At 36.4% G+C, this 14,041-nt stretch overlaps 1 protein-coding gene across 10 annotated transcripts in view; it reads left to right on the top strand.

Annotated features, from left to right (window-relative positions):
- The window catches only part of LINGO2 (leucine rich repeat and Ig domain containing 2), a 1,123,953-nt gene that overhangs the window by 251,636 nt on the left and 858,276 nt on the right, over nucleotides 1–14,041 (top strand). The gene's annotated exons all lie outside the window — the stretch shown is intronic.

Here is a 14,041-nt window from a genome sequence, read left to right as displayed (position 1 = left end):
GAAATTCCCTTCGAGTTTTTCCTTATGAGCTACTGAAATGTGATTGATTTACTGTTTGCTCATTGATGCTGAGTGTCTTGTTTACCTACACATTATTGCATGAAAGATATAGTTTGGATCTACTTTTGAGCTCAGGATCAATAAAGCAGGCAAATTACAAAATTGCATGCATCCTATTTCTTTAATAGTGAATATGTAATAAACATGATAAAACAATAAGTAGCATCAGATTATGATGAGACATGGATTCACATGAGACGTGAATATAGCCTGGAAGAACCTGAGACATTACAACTTATATTAGACACATTTCAGGGGGTGCCCAAAATACTTTTCCAATTTGGATTAAAGTTGTCTTTATACCATCTATCCCCTGGACATTTAAAATGCATATCAGCACATTAGAGGTTCTGAATTTTACAGTAAAGATGCCTATGCAATATTGTATAACATAGAATACTCTAAACTGATTTGGCCCAAAGCATTTTATCCTAGAAAATATAATCAACATCTTGTGGGGCAGTTGTTCCTCTCATGAAATTAAATTGAGTAACATTGGGATGCCTGGATGGCTCAGCGGTTGGGCATCTGCCTTTGGCTCAGGGTATGATCCTGGGGTCCTGGGATCGAGTCCCACATCGGGCTTCCTGCATGGAGCCTGCTTCTCCCTCTGCCTGTGTCTCTGCCTCTCTCTGTGTGTCACTCATGAATAAATAAATAAAATCTCTAAAAAAATTGAGTAACATTGATATAGAATATATAAATTACTCCATTGACACTACAGTATGTTTGCCCACTTAAAGATAATCTTTTGGATTCAAATCTGTCTATCTGAACAAAAAAGGAGAAAATATTCATTTTATGCAATAAGAATTTAACTCATTAGGTGACAGAGAAAACAGTACCCCCTAACTGAAAATATTTGGTCAGGCAAGGGGAGGGAAGAAAGAGAGTTTGATAGAGAATGAGTAGAAATTCATGGTATCTTCTGTGGACAACTACTCAGGCTGTGTTATATACCGTAGCAAGGTACTCAGAGCTTTGTTGTGGTTTTCTCTTCAGTATCCTTAAGTACAAATTATATGTGAGAAATCTGTCTCAGAAGAAAAAGAGGTCATTATGCTTTGGAAAATATAGGAGATAAGGTCTTCAGTGATTGAAATCTGCAAATATACATTGCTTTAAAAAACTGTGGTATAACCATTTTCTTAGATTCATGACTTAACAGTTCCCAGTACAAACTGAGCAGGTACACATATACACAGAAAGAAGCATTATTCTGCTGGAAAGAATTTTAAGTTCTCGTCTTGAGATGGCCTTCCTGCTTCAGTGTCTAAAACCATGATCTCTTTGTATAAATGGAATAACGACCACTTCCTTTATTTTTTTTTTCCCAAGGTGATCTTAAAAAAGGCAACCAAGGATTCTAGTATGTAATAAAATAAATTTAATATTAATTTTTTGCCCTTTCCTCTGATAGTTTATAAAATTTATAAAAGTGTTTCTTGGTGCCCCTTTCTCCCTAAAATATATTTTAATAGCTACCCCCAAACAGCCCCGTTTCTCTATGGAGCCCCAAGCTCTTCCTTTAATTTGAATGTAAACACAGAAACACTTCTGTGTTTTGTAGAGTGTTTATGAGTGTGCATATGTGTCTTGTCCATGAGAGAATAAATACTGAATCAAGCAGAGTTTATTTTCTTTTTAAGATTTTATTTATTTATTCATGAGAGACACAGAGAGGCAGAGACGCAGGCAGAGGGAGAAGCAGACTCTCTGTGGGTATCCTGATGCAGGACTCAATCCCAGGACCCCAGGATCATGACCTGATCCAAAGGCAGATGCTCAACCACTAAGCAGGTGCCCCTCAAGCAGAGTTTCTATACAGATTGTAAATGGTTTGGTTTGACTTGCATTGTAAATGAACTTCTGGCCTAAATGAGATGACTTGTAATAGAGTTTGCTTGGTATTGTGTTAATAACTGCTTGAGTTTCAAGATGTTGGCTTTTTTCCTAACTTGTTTAGAGAAAGAAAAAAAAAAAAAAAGAGAGTGGGGTGGGATATGCACCTGGCAGGTGTCATTAGCTTAAACCTAATTGTAATCATTATGCTTTTGAAAATTAAAATTGCAAGAAATGAACCTTAATGATGAAATATGTTCTCAGCCTTTGAAGCAGGTGAGGCTTAGATTCACAAGGTCCACTGTTCAAACTGATGTAAATGTGCTACATATCTGATTCCACATCACTTTGATTAGTAACCCTGTTTTGTATTCACTCAAAAATTTGCCATAACAGTAAATACTGTGCCAGGATGTCTTAAAACATTGAACTTTTTAAGCTTAATGTGACAGAAAGGCCATTTACAAACTGAAGACCTGTGATGATTATCTGCTCTGCCAATTAACTAGATAATCATCCAATTCTGTTTTAATTATTTTTTTCAGTTTCGGATATTTTCATCTATATATTTATATCCATAAATGATAAAGGCCACGTGTGTTCTGTTAACTGCTATATCCTCAGGATCTTGTATTTCATTCCTGTCATCTTTGCACACTCCATGTAATTAATGCACAATACAGAATTGTTGAAGACTTAATTTATTGGCATTTCCATCTATGTATCTATCATTTATCTCTCTGTTGCATGTACTCTCCCATCTCTTATCATTATAAATGTACAGTTATAAATGTTAGAATGCACAAGGAATATTTCAAACTACTCTCTTATTCTCCAGCACAATAAAGGTTGCAAGATTTGGAGAACTAAATTAAAATGGGTAATGAAGGTTAATATTTCAGTAAACCTACTAAATCCTTACTTTTACCTTACTCTCCCTTCACAGAGCAAATAATTTATAATTTGGCTAGAATAAGAAATTATTTCCTTGCATATGTCCTTATATAAATAGATACCTGGACAAAGAATATAATTTTTAACGATTACTATCGCATATGTTATTAAAATAATACCATTATTATGATAATAGATTTCCATCAAGTTAGTAAAATAGATTTGAAATCGTCTTGTCTTAAAGTATAGGTTTTATTATGAACACATAATTCACTTTGGAGATCCTTGAGAGAACTCAAAGAAAAAGGTACTTTTTAAAAAAGATTTTATTTATTTATTCATGAGAGACAAAGAGAGAGAGAGAGAGGCAGAGACACAAGCAGAGGGAGAAGCAGGCTCCATGCAGGGAGCCCGACGTTGTACTCAATCCCAGGTCTCCAGGATCACACCCTGACTGAAAGCGGTGCTAAACCACTCAGCCACCTGGGCTGCCCAAAAAAAGATACTTTTTTAGATCAGCTGAACTTGAGTGCAGATTTTTACCAGTTATAGAAGGTATGATGTGTTGGGCAGGATAGATTAAGTTATTTTGCAAAAATAAGCATCATCAAAATTACAGAGACTGAAGCAACAAAAGTCCATCCCTTGCCCATATATATGTTCATATATATGTGAATTGCTTGGGGGCCCTCTACTCAGTTTAGTTAGTCTGCAACTCAGGCTGACAGGGCGGCCACCACACAGAATGCTGCTGATCACTGTGCCAGTAGAAAAGAAGAGATCTGAAAGGCCTACCACCAAAGATTATGTGGCAAGCATCACTTCTCACAAATCACTAGATTCTACGTAACTCTAAGAAAGTCAGGAGGTGGTATCTTATCATGAACCCAGAAGGCAGGGAGAGAGAAATAGTTTTATGACTATCACAGTATATTTGTGATTATCTGGCTTAAACATTGTATGTTCAACACATGGTATATATTTATAGACTAGCTAAAACTGAGATATAAGGAGAAGTTCCAGTGATTACCAATGAGGATAACATGACATGTGAATTAAGATACCATGCAAGGAGAAAATAATGGCCTTGACTCAAAACCACAAGAGCTAATACTTAAGTTTGTGTATGTTGATTTCTACTTGAACTGTTTCTCATATGGGCAACTCTACGGTGAGCAGCTAAAGGGAATTAGTTATTTATTTTATTTATTTTTTTTAATTTATTTTTTATTGGTGTTCAATTTACTAACATACAGAATAACCCCCAGTGCCCGTCACCCATTCACTCCCACCCCCTGCCCTCCTCCCCTTCTACCACCCCTAGTTCGTTTCCCAGAGTTAGCAGTCTTTACGTTCTGTCTCCCTTTCTGATATTTCCCACACATTTCTTCTCCCTTCTCTTATATTCCCTTTCACTATTATTTATATTCCCCAAATGAATGAGAACATATAATGTTTGTCCTTCTCCGACTGACTTACTTCACTCAGCATAATACCCTCCAGTTCCATCCACGTTGAAGCAAATGGTGGGTATTTGTCATTTCTAATAGCTGAGTAATATTCCATTGTATACATAAACCACATCTTCTTTATCCATTCATCTTTCTTTGGACACCGAGGCTCCTTCCACAGTTTGGCTATCGTGGACATTGCTGCTATAAACATCGGGGTGCAGGTGTCCCGGCGTTTCATTGCATTTGTATCTTTGGGGTAAATCCCCAACAGTGCAATTGCTGGGTCGTAGGGCAGGTATATTTTTAACTGTTTGAGGAACCTCCACACAGTTTTCCAGAGTGGCTGCACCAGTTCACATTCCCACCAACAGTGTATGAGGGTTCCCTTTTCTCCGCATCCTCTCCAACATTTGTTGTTTCCTGCCTTGTTAATTTGCCCCATTCTCACTGGTGTGAGGTGGTATCTCATTGTGGTTTTGATTTGTATTTCCCTGATGGCAAGTGATGCAGAGCATTTTCTCATGTGCATGTTGGCCATGTCTATGTCTTCCTCTGTGAGATTTCTGTTCATGTCTTTTGCCCATTTCATGATTGGATTGTTTGTTTCTTTGGTGTTGAGTTTAAGAAGTTCTTTATAGATCTTGGATACCAGTCCTTTATCTGATATGTCATTTGCAAATATCTTCTCCCATTCTGTAGGTTGTCTTTGAGTTTTGTTGACTGTATCCTTTGCTGTGCAAAAGCTTCTTATCTTGATGAAGTCCCAATAGTTCATTTTTGCTTTTGTTTCTTTTGCCTTCGTGGATGTATCTTGCAAGAAGTTACTATGGCCGAGTTCAAAAAGGGTGTTGCCTGTGTTCTTCTCTAGGATTTTGATGGAATCTTGTCTCACATTTAGATCTTTCATCCATTTTGAGTTTATCTTTGTGTATGGTGCAAGAGAGTGGTCTAGTTTCATTCTTCTGCATGTGGATGTCCAATTTTCCCAGCACCATTTATTGAAGAAACTGTCTTTCTTCCAATGGATAGTCTTTCCTCCTTTATCGAGTATTAGTTGCACATAAGTTCAGGGTCCATTTCTAGATTCTCTATTCTGTTCCACTGATCTATGTGTCTGTTTTTGTGCCAGTACCACACTGTCTTGATGACCACAGCTTTGTAGTACAACCTGAAATCTGGCATTGTGATGCCCCCAGATATGGTTTTCTTTTTTAAAATTCCCCTGGCTATTCGGGGTCTTTTCTGATTCCACACAAATCTTAAAATAATTTGTTCTAACTCTCTGAAGAAAGTCCATGGTATTTTGATAGGGATTGCATTAAACGTGTATATTGCCCTGGGTAACATTGACATTTTCACAATATTAATTCTGCCAATCCATGAGCATGGAATATTTTTCCATCTCTTTGTGTCTTCCTCAATTTCTTTCAGAAGTGTCTATAGTTTTGAGGGTATAGATCCTTTACATCTTTGGTTAGGTTTATTCCTAGGTATCTTATGCTTTTGGGTGCAATTGTAAATGGGATTGACTCCTTAATTTCTCTTTCTTCAGTCTCATTGTTAGTGTATAGAAATGCCACTGACTTCTGGGCATTGATTTTGTATCCTACCACGCTACCGAATTGCTGTATGAGTTCTAGCAATCTTGGGGTGGAGACTTTTGGGTTTTCTATGTAGAGTATCATGTCATCGGCGAAGAGGGAGAGTTTGACTTCTTCTTTGCCAATTTGAATGCCTTTAATGTCTTTTTGTTGTCTGATTGCTGAGGCTAGGACTTCCAGTACTATGTTGAACAGCAGTGGTGAGAGTGGACATCCCTGTCTTGTTCCTGATCTTAGGGGAAAGGCTCCCAGTGCTTCCCCATTGAGAATGATATTTGCTGTGGGCTTTTCATAGATGGCTTTTAAGATGTCGAGGAATGTTCCCTCTATCCCTACACTCTGAAGAGTTTTGATCAGGAATGGATGCTGTATTTTGTCAAATGCTTTCTCTGCATCCAATGAGAGGATCATATGGTTCTTGGTTTTTCTCTTGCTGATATGATGAATCACATTGATTGTTTTACGGGTGTTGAACCAGCCTTGTGTCCCAGGGATAAATCCTACTTGGTCATGGTGAATAATTTTTTTAATGTACTGTTGGATCCTATTGGCCAGTATCTTGTTGAGAATTTTTGCATCCATGTTCATCAGGGATATTGGTCTGTAATTCTCCTTTTTGGTGGGGTCTTTGTCTGGTTTTGGAATTAAGGTGATGCTGGCCTCATAGAACGAATTTGGAAGTACTCCATTTCTTTCTATCTTTCCAAACAGCTTTAGGAGAATAGGTATGGTTTCTTCTTTAAACGTTTGATAAAATTCCCCTGGGAAGCCATCTGGCCCTGGACTCTTGTGTCTTGGGAGGTTTTTGATGACTGCTTCAATTTCCTCCCTGGTTATTGGCCTGTTCAGGTTTTCTATTTCTTCCTGTTCCAGTTTTGGTAGTTTGTGGCTTTTCAGGAATGCGTCCATTTCTTCTAGATTGCCTAATTTATTGGCGTATAGCTGTTCATAATATGTTTTTAAAATCGTTTGTATTTCCTTGGTGTTGGTAGTGATCTCTCCTTTTTCATTCATGATTTTATTAATTTGAGTCTTCTCTCTCTTCTTTTTAATAAGGCTGGCTAATGGTTTATCTATCTTGTTAATTCTTTCAAAGAACCAACTCCTGGTTCTGTTGATCTGTTCCACAGTTCTTCTGGTCTCGATTTCGTTGAGTTCTGCTCGAATCTTTATTAACTCCCTTCTTCTCTTGGGTGTAGGATCTATTTGCTGTTTTTTCTCTAGCTCCTTTATGTGTAAGGTTAGCTTTTGTATTTGAGTTCTTTCCAGTTTTTGAATGCATGCTTGTATTGCGATGTATTTCCCCCTTAGGACTGCTTTTGCTGCATCCCAAAGATTTTGAACGGTTGTATCTTCATTCTCATTAGTTTCCATGAATGTTTTTAATTCTTCCTTAATTTCCTGGTTGACCCTTTTATCTTTTAGCAGGATGGTCCTTAACCTCCACGTGTTTGAGGTCCTTCCAAACTTCTTGTTGTGATTTAGTTCTAATTTCAAGGCATTATGGTCTGAGAATATGCAGGGGACAATCCCAATCTTTTGGTATCGGTTCAGACCCGATTTGTGACCCAATATGTGGTCTATTCTGGAGAAAGTTCCATGTGCGCTTGAGAAGAATGTGTATTCAGTTGAGTTTGGATGTAAAGTTCTGTAGATATCTGTGAAATCCATCTGGTCCAGTGTATCATTTAAAGCTCTCGTTTCTTTGGAGATGTTGTGCTTAGAAGACCTATCAAGTATAGAAAGAGCTAGATTGAAGTCACCAAGTATAAGTGTATTATTATCTAAGTATTTCTTCACTTTGGTTAATAATTGATTTATATATTGGCAGCTCCCACATTCGGGGCATATATATTGAGGATTGCTAAGTCCTCTTGTTGAATAGATCCTTTAAATATGATATAGTGTCCCTCTTCATCTCTCACTACAGTCTTTGGGGTAAATTTTAGTTTATCTGATATAAGGATGGCTACCCCTGCTTTCTTTTGAGGACCATTCGAATGGTAAATGGTTCTCCAACCTTTTATTTTCAGGCTGTAGGTGTCCTTCTGTCTAAAATGAGTCTCTTGTAGACAGCAAATAGATGGGTCCTGCTTTTTTATCCAGTCTGAAACCCTGCACCTTTTGATGGGGTCATTAAGCCCGTTCACGTTCAGAGTTACTATTGAGAGATATGAGTTTAGTGTCATCATGATATCTATTCAGTCCTTGTTTTTGTGGAATGTTCCACTGAACTTCTTCTTAAAGGGGAATTTTAAGAGTCCCCCTTAAAATTTCTTGCAGAGCTGGTTTGGAGGTCACATATTCTTTTAGTTGCTGCCTGTCTTGGAAGCTCTTTATCTCTCCTTCCATTTTGAATGAGAGCCTTGCTGGATAAAGTATTCTTGGTTGCATGTTCTTCTCATGGAGGACCCTGAATATATCCTGCCAGCCCTTTCTGGCCTGCCAGGTCTCTGTGGAGAGGTCTGCTGTTACCCTAATACTCCTCCCCATAAAAGTCAGGGATTTCTTGTCTCTTGCTGCTTTAAGGATCTTCTCCTTATCTTTGGAATTTGCAAGCTTCACTATTAAATGTCGAGGTGTTGAACGGTTTTTATTGATTTTAGGGGGGGATCTCTCTATTTCCTGGATCTGAATGCCTGTTTCCCTTCCCAGATTAGGGAAGTTTTCAGCTAGAATTTGTTCAAATACATATTCTGGCCCTCTGTCCCTTTCGGCGCCCTCGGGACCCCAATTAAACGTAGGTTTTTCTTTCTCAGGCTGTCGTTTATTTCCCTTAATCTATCTTCATGGTCTTTTAATTGTTTGTCTCTTTTTTCCTCAGTTTCCCTCTTTGCTATCAACTTGTCTTCTAGGTCACTCACTCGTTCTTCCACCTCGTTAACCCTCGTCGTTAGGACTTCTAGTTTGGATTGCATCTCATTCAATTGATTTTTAATTTCTGCCTGATTAGCTCTAAATTCTGCAGTCATGAAGTCTCTTGAGTCCTTTATACTTTTTCCTAGAGCCACCGGTAGCTGTATAATAGTGCTTCTGAATTGGCTTTCTGACATTGAATTGTAATCCAGATTTTGTAGCTCTGTGGGAGAGAGGACTGTTTCTGATTCTTTCTTTTGAGGTGAGGTTTTCCTTCTAGTCATTTTGCTCAGTGCAGAGTGGCCAAAAGCAAGTTGTATTGGGAAATAGAGAAAAAGAGAGGAGAGAAAGAAGGAAAGAAAAGAGAACGGAAAAAAAAGGGAAGAAAAAAAACGAAAAAAAAAGAAGAAAAAGAGAAAGAAAAAGAAAGGAGAAAAAAAGGGGGGTGGGGGAAGGAAACAAATCAAAAAGCAAAACAAAACAAAACAAAAAAACAAAAAAACAAACAAACAAACAAACAAAAGAACCACGGGGTAGTATCTTCTGATTCTGTGTACTTTAAGTCCCTTGGCTTCTCCTGGAAGTTGTCAGTCTAGCTGGTGTTCTGGGGGAGGGGCCTGTTGTGCTGATTTTCAGGTGTTAGCAGAATTAGTTATTTAATAATGACTAATCATTCTCCAAAATAATCAGAGGTATTGGAGCTTTTGGATGGCTCAGTTAGTTAAGTGTCTGACTCTTGGTTTTGGCTCAAGTCCTGATCTCATGAATAGTGGGATCTGGCTCCCCATCAGGCTCCACACTCAGCAGGAGTCTGCTTGGATATTCTCTCCCTCTGCTCCTTCCCCCACTTGCATGCTCTCTCTCTCTGTCTCTGTCCCTAAAATAAATAAACCTTTAAATACTACTACTACTACTACTACTACTACTACTACAGAGGTGTTGTCTACCAGAATAAGAAAAAGAAGACAGAACAGCTGGAGAAATAGAACATATAAGTGCCTGAGGTGGGCAGGCCAGTTATTTTACGTTTTATATGAAATAAAAGGATTTTTCACTGGAACCCACTGATGACAAAAAAGAATTATGAAAATGCTTAAGTTTTTCATAGAACTGAATGGTACTTGAATGCCAGTCGTTTGACTAAGTGGTGTCTCACTGTCACTTCTAGCTTTTTCATTTTCTGCTTTTGGAGACTATGAGCCATATGGAAAAATTAATGCAATTATAGTGATCGGTATTTAAGAACACAAGATCATCTAATCTCATTTATTGATCAGGTTAGCATGCCATGTCACCAGCTGATAAGACTGCCTAATTCAAAGAAAGTCCGAGGAAGAGTTGCAGTAACTTTTCTTCATATATCAAAACACATTTAATTACTGTATCTTCATACATTTAATTAGTATATTCTCCATATAGAGAAATCTTAAGAAAGAGTATCTTACTTATGAATTAAGGCTACAGCTAAGATTAAATTGTGCATGTCTGGTATCTGTAACTTTGGAAGTCATTAACATGAGGGAATCACTTGGTTACTATAAGGAAAAACTGTTGAACCATATGGATAAATCAGGCATGTCTTCTATATGGTGTGAATCATGTTTGTCTAGTGAGTCTCTGTTTTTATATTCTACCTTTCAGTATTATGAATGGCTCTAACTTTTTGATGAATTTGAGAAGAACAATATCCTATGGAGAATTCTTTAGGAGTTTAGAACACCAACTGAAATCACTTGTTACATAGTTCTCTATAGTAGATTGGATAAGTTTGAGGCACTTTTATTGCTGTTTGATGTAAGAAATGATGAATAATGGATCAAGGAGACTTTCATAGTTAACAATTCTGTGATATTTGCAGATCAGGGCAACTATACTTGTATTTATAATCCCTTTCTTTTTAAATGTTAGTATGAAAAATGGATATTGAACAAAGATACACATATGATTCAGATTATAGAAAAACTCTCATGTGACCTGTAGTAAAACTGTATAAACATAAATCAAAGAATGTTAAATGTGTTTCTTTAAAGAAAAGAAAGATACCGTTCTCGCTGTACTGTATCAAATAAGGTTAAGGCACTTTGGTTTTATTTATTTACGGTGTTTATTTATGGAGAAAAATTTCTAACATGAGATTACATAATAGATTTATATACATATATGAAGAATATACAGAATTTTAAAATTTGTATAAGTAATCACTATAACATGAAGTATGTGATTATTTAAACTGCTGACCTCATATGCTTTGCCTCTGTGTATTGTACTTAACTATTCACTTCCTTTATTTTCATAATCTACACAGACTGTTTTCCTTCTTTGTTAAATCTCTTCTACTACAATTTTCAGTTCCCTTTGACTAAGATAATTTCTTCCATATGATTAAATGTTAGACACCAGTTCTTTCTCTGCTTTACATTTTATCCCCCCCGCCCCGCCATTTCTGTCATTTTCTCTCTACATTTACTTTCCCATGTATATGACTGGTGTGTAGAAGGCTGCCTTTTCCAGAATATAGTGTTTCTTGTTATTGACTTCCTTCAGCTTATCTAAAAAGAATATATCTACATGTCCCCTGATCTATATGTATTTATTCATGGACATATTAAAATATACTCATTTTATTGTTGAATTAAGGAAAATATTCACTTGGCATTTATACCTAAGAACTATTGATACTGTGCTAAGTGTGGTGGATAACATAATCAAAATCCAATATGTACCCCAACAGATCACCATTTAATGAAAGAGATAAATATATATATATATATATATTTATATTATTTACTTTGCTTTACAAATGTTATAGTTTGCAATGTTTATGATACTGTATAAACATTAGTTGAAGCCATTCAAAATAAAGGTACATAATAGTATCATACTGTAAGGGAGAAAAGGAGTATTATATTTCCTCTTAATTAATTTAGCGTTACAGAAGTAGTGGCATGGCTTGTTTTAATTAACGTCATAGTTTTGTTTAAATTAATATTTAGTTTTCCTTAAGAATATTTGTGCCATAGAGAACTAACTTGTTTCTTCTGGTTTTATGTTACTTACCTTTTAATTGTTTCCATATTATTTCATTGCCTTCCTTTTGATTACTGCCTTCACTGAATAATTTGGCACACAGCCTTCTCTCTGAGTTTTAAAACAGAGTAAGGTAAATACACATGTTTTTCACTCTTGAATAGTAAATGTGTCATCTTCATGACTCTGTTTCAAAGTCAGCTGAAGTTAACTCTTTAGCAATTCCTTGCCATTGACTGTGATCTCCTCAGGTAATGCAGTTACTCATAATAGGATGAAAAAGTTGACAGGAAATGAGAATAAATTAATTTTATGAGACTGAATTCAGCAGATGCCAGTACATTCATGAACCTTGATATTGAAGGCTAGGACATTGACATACATTTATAGTGATCTTTAATTTTGTTCTGAAATCAAGAGTCAGTGGAGCATGATAGTTTAAATACTCCATTTATTCTTTGCAAATGTAGGCAATCACTTAATACTCAGTGATCACTATCTTATGTTTTTAAGAATCATTTTACCAATGTGCTAAGTAGAAATCAGGGAAAACTGATTAACTGAATTATAGAATTACTTTACATTTGTTTCATCATTGTAATGATAGAATAGTAACTTTAGAGACAACTATGTTGATTTGTTTAAGCTAGAATAAGCATTACTATATAAAATGCTAGACAAACCCTGGGTGTGCTATAAGATATAAATGATATGTGCATAAAATATAAATGATATGTGCAAGCAACGTTTGTCTTCATTACAGTAAGTGACATATGTGCATATCTTGCTGTGAAAAGATTACTATATACAACACATCAGTCAGAATAGAGTAGCAAGATAAGGTATATTGTTTTTGCAAAGGCAAAATAAAATCACACATAGATACATAATTTGAGAAGCACAGTTACCTGGGAAGATGCATATAAGTCTAGAAATTGTTTATTCTTCCCCCAATTGCTTTTTCAAAGGACATAAGTTAGATTATTGCCTAAAAATCTATGGTGCCATAAGACAGTTAAAAAAGAAAACATACAAAATGAGAAGGGAGGATGAAATATTCAAAACTATGATCTGTAGCTGCGATTTAGCAAGAAGTTTACTTTTGCTTCCCTGTAGCTGAGGCTAAGGAGGAAGCTTGACAAATGAAATATCTTTTTCTATGATAAAAGTAAGTGACGTGCCAGTGTTTTGGTTTTTTTTTTTTTTAAGATTTTATTTATTTATTCATGAGAGAGAAAGAGAAAGAGAAAGAGAAAGAGAAAGAGAGGCAGAGACACAAGCAGAGGGAGAAACAGGCTCCATGCAGGGAGCCCGATTCAGGACTCGATCCCAGGACTCCAGGATCACGCCCTGGGCTGAAGGCAGGTACTCAACCACTGAGCCACCCAGGGATCCCATGCCAGTTTTTATATAACAAACTTCATTAGAAAATAAGTTCTTGGGATGCCTTAGGTCCAGGGATGGAGTCTCTCATTGAGCTCCCCACAGGGAGTTTGCTTCTCCCTCTGCCTGTGTCTCTGCCTCTCTCTCCTGTGTCTCTCATGAATAAATAAAATAAAATCTTAAAAAAAAAGAATAAAAAAAAACAGGGTGTGATCACAGGATCCAGGATCGAGTCCCTCATTGGACTGTCTGCAGGGAGCCTGCTTCTCCCTCTGCCTATGTTCCTGCCTCTCTGTCTCTCATGAATAAATAAATAAATCTTTTTAAAAAGGAAAAGAAAAAGAAAATAACTTCTCTTGTGGGCCCTAAAACAATCAGTAAATTCTGAATATTAACTGGGCATTTTCAATTATTGTTTTCCTTTTAGTTTCTCCATGTTTTAAATACATATATGCTATTCTATGAATTTACATTCATAGTATTCTTTTTCTTTTTAAACTCTTCTAAATAAACTTTTCCTTATGAATTCTTACATTTCGACTCATTTGACCATAAGTGACTTTCTGAATCTTTATTATGGGAATAGAAAGAGGGTAGGTAGTCAACCAACAGGGTATTTATGTTTGCTTTATCCGATGAAGCTTTTTATATGAGAGAGCAAAATGGAGAAAATAATCAGTCTTATGAAATTTGATGTTCTTTTCACAACAGCTCATTTCCACTGCCAAATAAAATGAAATTGATTTTCAGAAAGGATGTAAAAAACATTGCAAGATACCTACTCCATGTTATCTATAGACCTTCCATAGCACTATTAGTTACAGGCCATTCCACGCACAACATACCACATTTCTACTCATAGCAGTCCCACCAGCTTGAGAAGTGTTCTGTGTGCATATGTGTGTGAGTGTGTGTAGTCTCTCA

Source organism: Canis lupus, chromosome 10, assembly GCF_048164855.1.
Source record: "Canis lupus baileyi chromosome 10, mCanLup2.hap1, whole genome shotgun sequence".
NCBI classification, from domain to species: domain Eukaryota; kingdom Metazoa; phylum Chordata; class Mammalia; order Carnivora; family Canidae; genus Canis; species Canis lupus.
This window is presented reverse-complemented; position numbering and strand designations above follow the sequence as displayed.